Genomic DNA, 16,056 nt, shown 5'->3' with positions numbered 1-16,056 from the left:
CAGGTCTCGAACCCGCGGGCTCAGACAATCCACTCACCTCAGCCTCCCAAGGTGCGGGATTACAGGCTGAGCTACCAAGCCCGGCAGCAAGTTATATTTCAAAGTGCCTGGTTCCTTCCTACAATATCGTTGTCACACCTAGAGTAACTGACAATAGCCTCAATATCATTAGATATCCAGTCAGTATTCAAAAGTCCTCTATTGTCTTTTTTAAAATGTGGTTTTTTGTTGGTTTGTACAACTCTACCAGCTGGGTATAGTGGCTTGTGCCTATAATCCCAGCACTTTGGGAGGACAAGGCAGGAGCATCACATGAGCCCAGGAGTTTGAGACCAGCCTAGGCAACCCAGAAAGACACTGTCTCTACAAAAATTTTTTTAAAATTAGCTGAGTGTGGTGGCGCATGCCAGCAGTCCCAGCTACTCAGAAAGCTGAAGCAGGAGGATGGCTTGAGCCTGGGAGTTCAAGGTTACAGTGAGCTATGATCATGCCACTGCACTCCAGCCTGGGTGACAGAGAGAGACTATCTCTAAAAAATTAGAATTAAATAAAGAGCTGGGCACTGTGGCTCACACCTGTGATCTCAGTACTTTGGAAGGCCAAGGAGACAAGACAGCCTGACCCCAGAAGTTTGAGACCAACCTGGGCAACATGATGAGACTCTGTCTCTACAATAAATAAAAAAAGTTAGCCAGGTGTGGTGGCACACAACTGTAGTACCAGCTACTTAGAAGGCTGAGGTGGAAGGATCGCCTTAGCCAAAGAAGTTGCTGCAGTGGCCATGATCATGCCACTGCACTCCAGCCTGAAAGAGTGAGGTTCTGACTCAAACAAACAAATAAATAAATACAATACAGGACAATTAGCCAGGCTTGGTGGTATGCACATGTAGTCTCAGTTATTTGAGTCTGAGGCAGGAGGCTGGCCTGAGCCCAGGAATTCAAGGCTGCATGAGTCAATGATTACATTACTGCCCTCTAACCTGGGCGACAGAGACCCCCCATTTTTAAAAAAAGGGGGGACAATAAACAAAAAATAAAAATAAACAGTTGACCTTTTCAAATCCAGATCCAAAGTTCTTCCACTGCACCTGACTGAGCGGTGTCTCAAACCTCTTTCAATCTACAGTTTCCCCTTGCTCTGTGATTTTGATTTGCTGAAGGATCTAGGCTATTTGTCCTGTGGTTTCCCACACGCTGGATCTTGCAGATGGACTCCCCAGGGTGACATTTAGCACGTTCCTCTCTCCTCTGTGTTTTCTGTATACCATTAGTTAGAGCTAGAGGTTTGATCTGATTCAGGTTAAAATTTGGGGTTAGAATCCTCCCAAGTGATGAGTACTTCCCTCACAGGGCACATACTTTCCAGATGTTGCTTTGTGATACTAGTTCTCACTCTTAGCTCTTTTTTTCTGGGGGGGGGGGAGAGCTTTTTGCCTCTCATATCTTCCCAGGTCCTGTGTGGACATTCTCTGACACTCCCCTCCTCTATCCTTGACCCCCATAGGCACGCACACAACTTTAGTCTACAAAAGACTAAGCATTTCCTCTTTCAGATGACTTGCAATGACCCTGTCCCGGATTTCACTCAATACTCAAGATCAGATTCAGTGCATTTCCTTAGTAGTTCTAAGACTACCACTTCCTAAGAATGGGTTCTTAGCCAACACTACTGTGCTCCCCTCTTGTTTGTGTCTAATTAAAGTCTGCAGTCTAGCGGTGGCTGACACCTGTAATCCCAGCACTTTGGGAGGCTGAGGTGAGAGGACTGCCTGAGCACAGGGTTCAAGAGCAGCCTGGGCAATGTGGTGAGACCTCATCTCTACAATAACTCAAAAGAATAATTAGCTGGGTGCAGTGGCATATGCCTGTAGTTCTAGCTACTTGGAAGGCTGAGACAGAAGGATCTCCTGAGCCCAGCAGGTCGAGGTTGTGGTGGCCGTGAGTACGCCACTGTACTCCAGCCTGATAGTGAGACTCTGACTCAAACAAATAAGTAAATAAGTAAATAAAGTCTGCAGTCATCAATGTCTGACCTGACTCTGTGGCTTCTCTGATTTCAGAATCCTGGTCAGGTGGCTGGTATCATCTCTCTCCTCAGTCAACGAGACCCCCCCATATGAGAAGATCTCTAAAAGAGCTCATCAGTGCTATCTTTATCTAGTAAAGCTTCCGCCTCATGTTGTGCTTTCTTGCCCACCCCTCCTCCCCACAGGTCTGTAGTCTAACATTGCCAACCTACTGGCTGTCCTCCCACCCAGCTGCTGAGACTGAATCAAACACATCAAAGCTCTCACTTGCTACTCAGGCTTTCCACTTGTAATACTTCATTTTGGGGAATTCTACATGGTAGGGAAGTTCAATCACTGTAAATGTTAGCTGTGTTATTATGAATACCATATAACAAGTTTGTTTTGGTTTTGGTTTTGTTTTGTTTTTTTTGCTTTTTTTTTTATTGAGTTGGAGTCTCACTCTGTTGCCCAGACTGGAGTGCAGTGGTATACTCCCGGCCACTGCAGCCTCGATCTGCTGGGCTCCAGCGATCCTTCCGCCTCAGCCTTCCAAGTAGCTGGAACTATAGGCGTGCACTACCACGCCCAGCTAATTTTTGATTTATTGTAGAGATGAGGTCTCACCAAGCTGTCCAGGTGGGTCTTGAACCCATGGGCTCAGGCAATCTACTCGCCTTGGCCTCCCAAAGTGCTGGGATTACAGGCTGAGCCACCAAGCCCAGCCTTTTTTACTATTTTATCTTTAATAGGTTTGTTTTTTTTCTACTTACAAATATAATCCATGTTTCCTTGTTTTAAAAAAAGATCAAACACCTCAGAAATATATAAGGTAAAGGTTGAGATCTCCTTCAATCCAATATCCTGCCCCAGAGATATTTACAATTATGTGTTTGATATATATTCCTTCAGAGTTTCATAGGTATACTAATATAATATACTTTTCGGGATCTCACTTCGTCATCCAGGCTGGAGTGCAATGGCACCATCACTACTCACTTAAGCCTTTGGCTCCTGGGTTCCAGGGACCCTTCCACCTCAGTCTCCCAAGTAGCTGGAACTACAGGCACATTCCATCACACCCAACTACTTTTCTGATAATCTGTAGAGACGCAGCCTCACGATGTTGCTCAGGCTGGTCTCAAGTGATTCTCCCACCTCAGCCTTCCAAAGTGCTGGGATAACAGGCCTGAGCCACCATGCCCAGTCCTAATATACTTTTTAAGAGGAATTTTTTTACAAATTGAGCGATACTGAAAAATTGAGAACCTAACTTATCAATCTACATAAATTAAATTATACATAATGATGTATATTAAACATATTTATATATGCATCAATAATCTATCAAAAACCCTATCGAAATCTCAATGGCCTTTTTTTTCTTAAACAAATGAAAAGCTGACCCTAAAATTCATAGGGAATTAAAAGGGATCTTGAAAAGTCAAAAGAATCTTGAGAGAAAAAAAAAAAAGTTAGAGGACTCATATTTCCTGATTTCAAACTCACTACAGAGCTACAGTTATCAAACAGAGTGGTACTGATATAAGTATAGCCATATAGACCAAAAGAACAGAACTAGAAGTCTAGAAATACACCCATAGATCTATCTATGATTAACTGATTATGAACAAGATGCCTAGAACATTCAGAGGAAAGAAGTGTCTCTTCAACAAGTGGTGTTGGACAACTGGATATTCACATGCAAAAGAATGCAGCTGGACCCTTACCCTTCACCGCACATAAAAATTAACGCCAACTAGACCAAAGACCTAAACATAGGAGTGAAAACTTACAGTCTAAAACTCTCAGAAGAGGGGCAAATCTTCATGACCTTGAATTTGACAACAGTCTCTTTCTTAGATATGACACCAAAAAGAAAAGCACAAGCAACAAACAGAAAAATAGATAAACTGGGCTTCATCAAAATATAAACTTTTTGTGCATCAAAGGATAATATCAAGAGAGTGAAAAGACGACCAAAGAGAAAACGTTTGCAAATCATCTATCTGATAATGGTCCAGCATCCAGAATACATAAAGAACTCTTAAAACTCAATAACAAAAAACAATCCAATTAAAAAAACTGGACCTGAGCCAGACTTGGTGGCTCAGCCTGTAATCCCACGCTTTGGGAGGCTGAGGTGAGTGGATTGCCTGAGCCCGCGGGTTCGAGACCCGCCTGGGCAACTTGGGGAGATCTCATCTCTACAATAAATCAAAAAATTAGCCGGGCGTGGTAGCATGCGCCTGTAGTTCCAGCTACTTGGAAGGCTGACGCGGAAGGATCGCTGGAGCCCAAGCAGGTCGAGGCTGCGATGGCCGGGAGTGGTCACTGCACTCTAGTCTGGGCGACAGAGTGAGACTCCAACGGAAAAAAAAAAACAAAAAAAACTGGATCTGAACAGACACACAAATGGCCCTACACGCATGTGAAAAGATGTTTAGCATCATCTTAAATGCATTTCGAGTCCAAATGCAAATCTAGATTGCAATGAGATACCTCTTCGCACCCACTAGGAAGGTCATATGAAAAATAAAAATAACAAGTATTGGTGAAGATTTAGAGAAATGAAGCCTTATATGTTGCCAGTAGCAATATAAAAGGGAGAAGCCACTGTGGGAAAGTGTGATGGTTCCTTAATAGGCTAAACACAGGATAACCCTACAACCTAGCAACTCTACTAAGCATATATGCAAAAGACTTGAAACAAGTGTTGAAACAAAGACTCGTACATGAATGTTCATAACAGTACTATTCACAACAGCCAAAAGGTAGAAACAACCCCGGTGTCCATCAAATGATGATTGGATACACAAAATGTGGTGGCATATTCATACAGTGGAGTGCCGTGTAACCGTAAAAAGAAATAAACTGATACATGCTACAATATAGATGAACCTTGAAAACATTCTGTTACATGAAAGACATCACACATTATGATTCCATTTACATGAAATATCCAAGAAGCAGGTGAGTGACTGCCAGGGGTTAGGGAGTAGGGAGAGTGACTGCTTAACGGGTACAAGGTTTTCTTTTGAGGTAATGAAAAAATTCTGGAAGTAGACACTGGTGATAGTTTGTACAACATTATGAAGGTACTTAGTGCTACTGAACTGTACACTTAAAATGGTTAAAATGAAGCTGGGCTTGGTGGCTCAGCCTGTAATCCCACGTCTTTGGGAGGCTGAGGTGAGTGGATTGCCTGAGCCCGCGGGTTCAAGACCGCCTGGGCAACTTGGCAAGACTTCATCTCTACAATAAATCAAAAAAATTAGCCGGGTGTGGTAGTACGTGCCTGTAGTTCCAGCTACTTGGAAGGTTGAGGTGGAAGGATCACCAGAGCCCAGCAGGTCGGGGCTGCAGTGGCCGGGAGCGGCCACTGCACTCCAGTCTGGGCAGCAGAGTGAGACTCCAACTCAAAAAAATAAATAAATAAAATGGTTAAAATGCAGCCAGGCTCGGTGGCTCAGCCTATAATCCCAGCACTTTGGGAGGCTGAGGCGAGTAGATTGCCTGAGCCCGCAGGTTCGAGACCCACCCATGCCACTTGGCGAGACCTCATCTCTACAATAAATCAAAAACTGGCTGTGCATGGTAGCGCGCGCCTGTAGTTCCAGCTGAGGCGGAAGGATTGCCAGGGCACAGCAGGTCGAGGCTGCAGTGGCCAGGAGCGTGCCACTGCACTCCAGTCCAGGTGATGGAGTGAAACGCCAACTCAAAAAAAAAAAATAATAATAATAAAAAAATAAAATAGCTAAAATAGCAGATTTTCTACTACATGTATTTCACAATTTAAAAATACTGCCATAAATCCACATTTGCAAGACAGAATGTACAATCTCAATTAAAAAAACAAAAAACCTAATACATGCATGGTGAAAAGACTAGAGGTGTGGTATGTTCCAAGTTGGCTTCTTCTGGATCCCTTGACCGCCCCCTCACCATGTCCAGGAACCTCTAAACTCCACAAGGAGGGAGCAGTGTTCTTTTCATCATTTTCTCACTGGTATCTAGCCTGGCAAACAGCGCTGTGCTCAATAAATCTCCCTCAGTAAATCTCAGCCTAATAATTCAAGGGACAGAAGGGGACTCTGCCAGAGCTGTTCAGCTTTTATTCATTTTGTATACATTTCTACAATTTCATTTTTAAGAGGGTTCCACTGTTTTAAAAAGAAAAAACTGTTCAGTAGCTACTGATCTAGACAATTGCCAAAATGTTTATGAAAATCTGAATTCAGTCAAAAATTGAGGTACCAGGCACTAAACTGTCACAAAATAGAAGTAATGTTTGGTTCTACTGGGAGAAAAAAGGGTGGGAAGGCAGTAACTAGGAACTAACACTGGACCAGCAGCCCAAGTCGAAAAACTTTACAGCAATGAAGCAATCACATGCTACTGGGGGAGGGGGTGAAGACCCAAGTCACATTTGCATCTTTCACAATAATCAAAATTAGATTTTAAAAATACTTAAAACACAACAAAAAGCTTTCAAATACCCAAGGGCTATAATAAAGTCAAATTTTATGTGCGCCATTGGCAGTATCTAGAAAAAACAAAAAATGGACTGGTAAAAAGCACTTACGAAAAAATACAACCGTCTTAATAAAGGAAGCTATGAGGGGGGCAAAACCCACATATTTAACAATAAGACACTTGATAAGTGTGGTATTTAATTTCAATCTGGGGAAAGGTCTTGGAATGGGGTTGGCATAAGAGAAAGGTTTGAAAAGCCAGCTCCACACATACCCATTCTGCAAAGTGCCTTTCTGACATTCTACTTGGAGACAAACCCAACCCTAGAGAGCTGTTGAAACAAGTTCAACCTTAAGCCTCAGGTCTAGAGAATGAAAGCTTTGTTCTCATTCAGAAGAGGCGTTTGATGTTTGTGCTAAGGAAACCTGTCACTGCAACTTAATTTATGGCTGACTGTAAATACCTGTACATCCAGCAAGGGCTCACCTGCTGCCCAGGAGAATGTCCAGGTAAAACTGAAACAAGTGCCATCATTACGAGAAAGTGTCTCCAATGGTCCTGGGACCTAAGTGTGGATTCAGCTGTCATATTTAGTCTAGCCACCAGGATCTTGTATTTCTCCTCTGCCTTTAGTTCATAATGAACATATAAAACCATTGTTTTCTTTCTTTGTGCATCTGAACAGACATACTTCTGGCTCATTAGGACAGGAAAGGATATTTATCCCTGGTATTTTCTTCCTGACCTATTTACTACACTATGGATGAGTGGAGAGGAGACAGGGTATGTCACAGTTTTGAGTGAGAAGAGGGATAGGAATGATTGTTTCAGGCAACTGGGACAACGGAGGAAAAAAAAAATCAGCCAAACTGAGAATAAAACTAATGAGGTTGAGAGATCAAGTTCATTCGACTGGAATAAAAAGAGTAGGTAGTAGAATAAACAGAGATGAAAGAAGTGAGATAGATTTTATGTTCCAAGTAACTCACAAATGTTTACAGCACTTAAGAGACTAGGATTTAAAAAAACTACATACACTTTTAATTCTGAGAAAGCCATAAACTTACTTATCAAGTTTCCTCTTTGAAAATACCAGGAATAAAAGAACAATCAGTGGATACTGATTATCCCATTTAAATGAAATGTGAAACACCAACGAGTTCAGAACAGGAGCTGAAACAGCCCACAAACCACACTGCTCATGCCTACCAAATCCCCCTTCCAACAGGCTTTCTGTTGGTGGAACCAGGACTTCAGCACGCAGATTCTTTTCCAAGCTTTATGGTAAGCACTTCAAAACTGTTATTTAAGACCCCAGGATTCAGTTGTGCCATTTTATAGAAGAGGAAATTGACTTTCTGAGGGTTGGACAGACTTGCCAGGACTACAGATCAAGGGCCAAGCTGAAAGTGTAGAGGCACAGCAGGAGATGTCTGGGCTGCTGCTGTCCACGCAGTGTTATATCTAAAAACGAAGGTGAGAGCTTAGAGAAATAAGACCCAGCAGAGCTGTTGACTGGGACCAGGCCTGGGGCAGCATTTCTGATGGTCCTCAACAGACACTGTGCAACGTTTATCAAGGAACGTGCTCTGTATTCATTATCTGCCATGGCGATACTAAAGAAAATTCACTGAATTTTTTGCTGAGAGGATCATGAATTATGAAACGCTCTTCTTTTACAGATGAAGATGCCAAAATCTAGGGGGAAGAAAAGTTGTTCAAGGTTATGCAGCCAGTCAGAAAGGAAGATGGAAATATCCCAACCCCATCTACAACTTCCCCATTAGACACTATTAGTCACTTTATTTGGGGTGTCCGGCGTGAACTAAATTCTAAGTTGGATTGTACAGCCTAGACACATTCTTGTTAACTCTCAACACACCCAACTGAAGAAATAAAAATCATGATTTTAGCCAATAATATTATGTAAAATATAAAAAAAACCTATCTACACAAGGAGATAATAAAATCATAGAAGAACAGAACTGGAATTATTTACCTAGAATTTTTACTGAAAGGATATAAGAGAAATGAATGGATTCAATTAAACACGTATTAAGTACTTAAAATATGCCAGGTCCCTGTGACAGGCAAAAGCCAGGAGAAGGATTAGCCAGTTCCCAGCATCAGCTTTCTGGGGTAGAGAGCCGAGGGGAAGACCACTGCTGACGTGAGCCTCCATACTGCCGAAAGACCAAGGGAAAAGCATAGAGGATGGGGGAGCATGGGAGGACAAAGGTCTCCCACTGGAGGATGCTGGATTTAGCCAGGAAGAGAAAGCATTCCGGAGAAAAGGAAAAGGAAAGGCTCACGAAGGATACAAGCCACATAAGGGCCACCGTCAGCTGACAGTTCCAGCAGCAGTGCCAAGCTTCCAGTCAGAGTCAAGGGCAGTGAGGAAGACCAGGGTCAGAACAGACTAATTCTGATGCCAAACTAAGGGGTCTGGAGTTGATCCCAGAGACCACATAAAAGTGGTAGAACCACCAGATGGAAAAGGTACATTTTTCAAGGTTATAATCCAGCAGGAGGGTGGAGGACACATGAGACTGAAAACAGAGAGGCTGGGTGAGAAGATTACTTTGATAGTACTCATACTATACAGTACAGTACTTATTTATTTTTTATAGAGATGGGATGTATGTTGCCCAGGCTGGTCTTGAACTCCTGGCCTCAAGCGATCCTCCCACCTTGGCCTTCCAAAGTGCTGGGACTACAGATATAAGCCACTACACCCAACCTCGGGTACAATATTTGGAGCACGTGTTTTGGACTTGGATAGGCCTTGAACCCACTGCTTAACCTCTTTATGCCCCAGTTTTCTCATCTGTAAAATGGGCATAAGAGCCCCTTAGAGAATAACTGTATGCAGTAAATGGCACAACACAAGTGCTTGACATAATACTTGAGTACATAGCAAACATTCAGTAAATTGAATGTTTTATTTTATTTTATTTATTTTATTTTTTTTTTGAGTCAGAATCTCATTCTGTCGCCCAAACTGGAGTGCAGTGGTCGCTCCTGGCCACCGCAGCCTCGACCTAGTGGGCTCCAGCGATCCTTCCGCCTCAGCCTTCTGAGTAGCTGGAACTACAGGCGCGCGCTACCACACCCGGCAATTTTTTTTGATTTATTGTAGAGATGAGGTCTCGCCAAGTTGCCCAGGCGGGTCTCGAACCCACGGGCTCAGGCAATCCACTCACCTCGGCCTCCCAAAGGCACGGGATTACAGGCTGAGCCACTGAGTCCAGCTAAATTGAATGTTTTATTACTACTGTCACCTGAACTCTTCATAGTTTTATGGTACAAAAGCAGAAGAAAAGTCAATTTGTGTCACCTTCTAAAGGGCAAGGAGAGACTCTTTCCTCAGATGCCTCCCAATGTTCATCCTGGTGCTAAGCATGTCCTGGATATCAGAAATGAATACTGACCGAATACGATTAGATTACAAGTAAAAAAAGGTGGCAACTCCTTCAGGTCCCCTCTCACTATGGGAGCTTTTCTGTCCTCTCAATAAATCCTGCTTTCTAAAAAAAAAAACAAAGGTAATATACTAACATACACCAAGACAATATATGAGGATTTGGGGCAATTCCCAGATTTTTCAACTCAAACATGTCAAGCACCTTAAAAAAACATGTCTCCAAAGCACCCACCACCCCTTCTCCCCTTCAAACACTAGTGTCCAGAAAAGGGTTACCGCAGATGAAAGCTGCACATGGTTATCGTAAAAGACTTCTTTCCTATGTGAGCGAGGGGATAGCTGGTCTCAAGTACCCTCAAGCCTACGTTGGGGTTATTTCTCATTCTTCCCCTCTTCCGCTTTACCTCTCCTCACCATCACCATCTTAACTTGCCCCCCATCCCACCTCTACATTTTTAAAAACAGCACCTACTTACTAGATCACAGTTTCTGCAGGTCAGAAATCAGACACTGCACGACTAGTACTGGCAAGGCCTGCCTTCTCATCTAGGATGGAGTCTCGTCCAGGCTTACTGGTTGTGGTGACATTCACTGCCTTGGGGATGAAGGACTGAGGTCCCTATTTTCCTCCCAGCTATCAGCCAGGGACCACTCTCAGCTCCTAGAGTCTGCCTGCAGTTTCTTGCCACGTGCCTGTTGGGATGGGCAGTGCACAGTATGGAGGTTTGCTTGCTTCCAGCCAGCTGGAGCATCTCCGACTTCCTCCTCTTCTGCAATCAGCGGAGAAATCTGCTTTGAAACAGCTAGTTCGATTAGGACAGACCCACCATGATAGCCTCCCTATCTAAAGGTCAACTGATTGAAACCTTAATTACATCTGCAAAGACTAGTGTTTGATTGAATAACTGGAGCAGGTGTGTACAAACCCAAGGCTGGGAATCTTGGGGGAGCAGGGAGCAGAGGGTGGACTGTGGTAGGCATAATCGCCCAGTATTTTATTCCTTTGTTTATTGTCTGTCTCACCTAGCAGAAGGTTAGCTTCATGAGAGGGCAGTTCGTCTCTTGGTATATGCTGTATACCCAGCACCTACAATGGTGTCTTGGAATGTGGCAGGTGCTCGGTTAGTACATGTCAAAGGACTCCGGACCACCACTGGAGGAACTCAACATGTATATACATGTTAAGTTTACAGTCTGGAAACGGGACTTCTCACTATATGTATTAAAACTCTGATTCAGTGAAACCATTGAGAAAGCCTTGAAATTCCACAATACAATTTTATCTTTGCCACTTTCGTATAGTTCTAACAAGAATTCAGTTGCTTCCTCATTATTCACAGATGACCTATTTGTGAATTTGCCTACTCACTAAGATTTGTAACCCCAAAATCAATGCTTATGATACTTTTTTGGTCATTCACAGATATCCACCACACATGTTCCCAACTGAGGTCAAACAAGGCAATACTCTGCTTTCTTGTTTCAGCTCTCATACTGTAAACAAGTGTCCTCTTTGCAGTATATTCAGTGCCATGCTTTTCACTGAGGATTTTGCTGTTTCAAATGGTCCCTACGTGTGGTGCTGAAGTACAGTCTAGTGTCCCTAAGCACATGACAGTAACATGCCTTACAGAGAAAATACACAATAGATAAGCTTGGTTCAGGCATGAGCTAATAGTGCTGTTGTCGTTAAGTTCAATGTTAATTAACCAACAATATATATTAAATAAAGTGTCTTTAAACAGAAACACATAAAACAGTTACATATTGATGAAAATGTGACCGGAGGCTCACAGGCACCAAACCTTGTGTTTCCCCTAGGAGCAATGGTTCAGGAGTTCTAATTTGGTGTTAGTGGCAACTTCACAGAAAACATCTATCACAAATAATGAGATGTGACTGTATTCGCCTCACTTTACAGTCACAACAGTGAAGCTGAGAGAGTCATGAAACGGCAGCACACTGTGGCATGTCATCCTGTTTCATCTTCTTCATGGCACTCCTGAGTGGTCACTGTGTTTACTTATTTATTTTTAGTATAAGCCACTGCAAGTATAGATTCCTTAACAGTAGAGATTTGGGGACTTTTGTTCAGCTTGCTCTGCTATTTCCCTATGCCAAAAACTGTTCCAGCCACACACCCAACCAAATGAATAAAGAAATCTCCTATGTGTACCTGTGTACATACTGGAAGTGACGTGCCACTTTAAACAGAAAGGCAGCTACTTTCATTATGCTAAATTCAAAATATTTAGCCAGACAAATGCAGGCACAAGATTTGGCATCTGTGAATAACCAAAAAACCCAGAGTTGCCTGAAGTGGCACTATCTCTCGGAAACCTAGAGAGCAGATAAGATTGCTGGGGATGGAAACTTCACACAAGACCAAACCCTGGCGACTTACGCAGTACAGGAGGGCAAGACACTCCCAGAACAGCACCACTGCCTCGAGTTCCAGGCATCCATGATGGAGAAGCCGCAAGCTGGAAGAGCAGGCAAGGGCAGAGATGGTGCCGCTGGAGCCCAAGCGCAGGTTAAACCATGCATGAGGTAGAAACCGAGGAGAGCAAAAGCCCACCCTGAACCCGGCCACAAGGCAGTGACTGCAGAATGAGAAATGCAAGGTAGATTGCAGGGAACCGCAGGGCTGACGAGCTGATTCGTTGCACGGTCTCTGCGTCCCCACTCCAGGTGGAACTGATGGGCTACAAAGGCTGCAGCACATCTGGCATCAGAGGGACTGTGAGAAAGGATTCTATGGTTTTCTTTTTATAAATACAGAGAGGAAAACAAGGGAAGACCCTCTTACATCAACTCCTGCTACAAAAGTAGCACAAGAACTCAAGACAAAGAGGCGGGGTTCCAGAATTAGCATTCATTCTGCTCTGAGCAAAAACTGAGCAGTGAACACAGATTTCAAAATCATAAAAGTCACTCGATATTCTAATTTAACCTTCAAAAATAAAGATGACCTAAAGCACAACAAACTGAGAATTCCGTTCCACCTCAGCACCCTGTACTCCTGAGTTATTATGAGAACACGCTGCAACGCAATTGCACTCATGTTCCAGAATGCAACAAGCAGCTTCCACAGGACTTGCTGAAGGAAGCAGCCTGGATCATCATTTACTGATTCAGATTTTGGTAGCAAGGTTACAATTAGCTCACCGGTGGAGAATAAACCTATTTATAACACACAGTCCACCTGAAAGACACAATCGTCTAAAAAGGCTCTTAGAGGAAAATCAAGTGCAGCTTCTTCCTGTACTGACTGTAGATTCACAAGGTCCTTCGGATGAAGTCCTCAGCCTAACCTTCCTGTGTTCACAGCCACCATTCTGGCCACCTCTCAGCCACCATGTTCTTATGTAACATTTACATAGTGCCATAAACATACCCAGAGTTGCGTAAGAATTAAAACGTTGCCAAACCAATAAAGCCTAAAGCAGGTCACTCCCTCCAGACTGCCTTTGATTAGCACAGGTATGCTGCCCGGTCTATGATGCAAGAGCTTGCCAGAGACAGAAATTAACTTGAGGAAATCTGAAACAGGTCTACAAAAAAAGCACAAAGAAGAAGAAATTAACCACACTGTGACATGTGGCAGGTCTATCAATCACAGGGTATGTTATCCTGCCCCATAAGATAAAAAGTAACCCAACATTGCTTATTCACTGAAGTCAGAAACTGTGTCTAAAAATACCTCCCTGCCAACTGGCTATCAGTAAGTCAGTCTCACAAATGTCCCAATAAGAGTGACACAGAGACTATTTCCTTACTTTACAGAGGGAAAACTGAGGCAGTCACAGAAAGGTTAAGTTACTTGTTCAAGGACAACTTGTGAGGGAGCAAAGTTCTAGGGCTGAAAACCAGCCGCCTCCCTCCATCTGGCTCTAACCTTTAACCAGAGTAGCCATTTTAATATGTTTTATCACATCTGTTTCAGGAGCTGTTTAAACAAAACTAATCAAGACTCTCTTTTCCTCTGCAAGAGTTCACTTCCACTGTACTCAAATCCACGTCCACTCAACAAAACTCCAGACTTGGCTGGAAATTAGACTTTTAGTCTGAGCACAGAAATCCAAAATGTTCCTATGAGAACGTCAAATGTTATCGCTTCTCGGCCTTTTGGCTAAGATCAAGTGAGAACGTCAAATGTCTCTCTTGGTGCTTTTGTCTTAAGAAATGAATGTCATGTTCTCCTGCTCCTAACACAGTTTTACATTTTTAAATACTAATGTGAAAATTCCAAGGCTAGGCCTTAAAACATGGTACACCTATCAGACGGATGCTGTTTCTAACTGAAACTCATTCTCCTTACCACGGGCCTTTTACGAAGCCCTACTAATTCATTAATTAACAGAAACGCCTATCCCTTGCTGCCCTGGGATCATGTCTGAGTGCTAGGCATCAGAGCTGCCTGGCTGCCACTCCTCCAGCCCACGCAGGGAAGCACCAGATAGGAAACACAGGGGAGGGGGAAAAAATCAACTTCTTGTTATCCACAGCCTCTGTTTTCCCAGAACTGACGTTTTACTTTTAGCCTTTTGCAACAGTGGTCTCCATAGCATGCACTATTGGCAACTAGATGTGTCCCGGAAAAAACTGTAGTGTCTGGCCAAGAAGTTTAAAGGCCCTCGAGAATGTTTGCTGGACACACAACCTAATTTCCAATTTACCAAAAAAAGAAACTAACTCCCTATTATACCCACCCATCCTCACCCCAACAAACATCCATTTTAGGAAGGTTACCAAAAATTGAACTCTGCCCCATTCAAAATGAGTTGGATTACCAATTAAACATTCTTAACTAGGATCACAACAAGAAAAACCCCACAAACACCACACCAAATCAACAGGGAAATTATTTTTAAAATCTTGGACCTATTAGGAGCAGGATAAAAATCCCTATGCAAGGAATTTAAAGATTTATTCATGCACACATAAAAAGACAAACCTGAAGCCTGAATCTTCTTGTTTTTGCTACCCCACTGGAGAACATTATGGTTACACATTCCAAAAACATGGCCCAGAAGGCCCGGCAAACATCCTTCATCATGAAATCGTTACCTCACCACAAATGTCGGGCTCTGTGCACACACCTTCACCATGTTTATCAGACCCCACGCCACGGATACCTATGCCACAGAGCCCTGAGACCGAGGAGCACACACAAGGTGCTTAACAGAAGCATTAGCCAGTGAACAAAGACCCCACCGCACAGGCTACACCACTGGGAACAAATATCAAAGCCGGAGATAACGAACTTGTTTTTGAGACTCCAAAGCGGCATGGTATCTTTTCTTGATTGTCTGGTTTACGAAAGAAGACTGAACCCACCTGAGAATCATTATTTTCAGTGGAGAGCATAGCCGCAGAACACACACTTGATCTCCCATTGCTGGAAGGTTAGAGGCGGCTGAGAAGCCAAAGCAGCAGGCTTTGTCCATAGGGAGCGAGACCATCCTGATCACCTCTCCCAGATCCATCTGTGGGTCAATAACCACTTCAACCTAACTGCCAAAGATAACCTTCATCTGCTACCCCAATGCCAAAACCCATTTGAGACGGCTCTCTTAAATGAAGTATTTTAGGGTTCCATTTGCTCTTCTCAGTACCCAAAGCCTCATAAACAACACAGCCAATGGAGTGTCCCACAGAAAGGTACCCATTCTAGAGTGGGAAGGTGAGGGTGGCATCGGACGAGCAGCAGGCTGTGGGGGCTGGAAGGGGGGGTGGGGGGGTGGGGGTGTTGGTGGAAGAGCTGGGAAGAGGGACCGTGTGGGAAGGCAGGTAAATAAGTACTGACCCAGGGCCGGGGAGCTGGCCCAGTGGTGGGATCTTTAAATAATCTTGGGGGACTGGAGGCAGGTTCTAAGATTTCACCTGAAAGGCATCTACAAAGTGATTAACTGAATGGGCCCCCTGGGGTGGGGTGGGGGAGGCGAGGAGAAAAGCAAACACACCTACATTCAGATTAACCATCGGGGAACTAGGGTTAGAGAGATTCCAAAGCCAAGCTCCAAAAAGGTTTAGGGGCCTGTTCGTCCCACTTCCTCCAAACAGCGACTACAGGGCATGTGTGCTGGGGGGGGGGGGGGTTGCCCCACTGAACTCAGGGGACCGAGTGGAAAGGAAATGTGACTCC

At 43.7% G+C, this 16,056-nt stretch overlaps 1 protein-coding gene across 1 annotated transcript in view; it reads right to left on the bottom strand.

Moving 5' to 3' along the window:
- Nucleotides 1-15,454, bottom strand: part of ACVR1B (activin A receptor type 1B) — a 44,357-nt gene extending 28,903 nt beyond the window's left edge. Inside the window, exon 1 of the mRNA XM_008065997.2 lies at nucleotides 14,984-15,454. The gene's annotated coding sequence lies outside the window, so the exon portion shown is untranslated. The remainder of the gene's footprint in view (nucleotides 1-14,983) is intronic.
- Nucleotides 15,455-16,056: the final 602 nt, after the last annotated feature.

Source organism: Carlito syrichta, unplaced genomic scaffold (genome assembly GCF_000164805.1).
Source record: "Carlito syrichta isolate Samal-C Ts95f unplaced genomic scaffold, Tarsius_syrichta-2.0.1 Scaffold104745, whole genome shotgun sequence".
Classification (NCBI taxonomy): Eukaryota; Metazoa; Chordata; class Mammalia; order Primates; family Tarsiidae; genus Carlito; species Carlito syrichta.
This window is presented reverse-complemented; position numbering and strand designations above follow the sequence as displayed.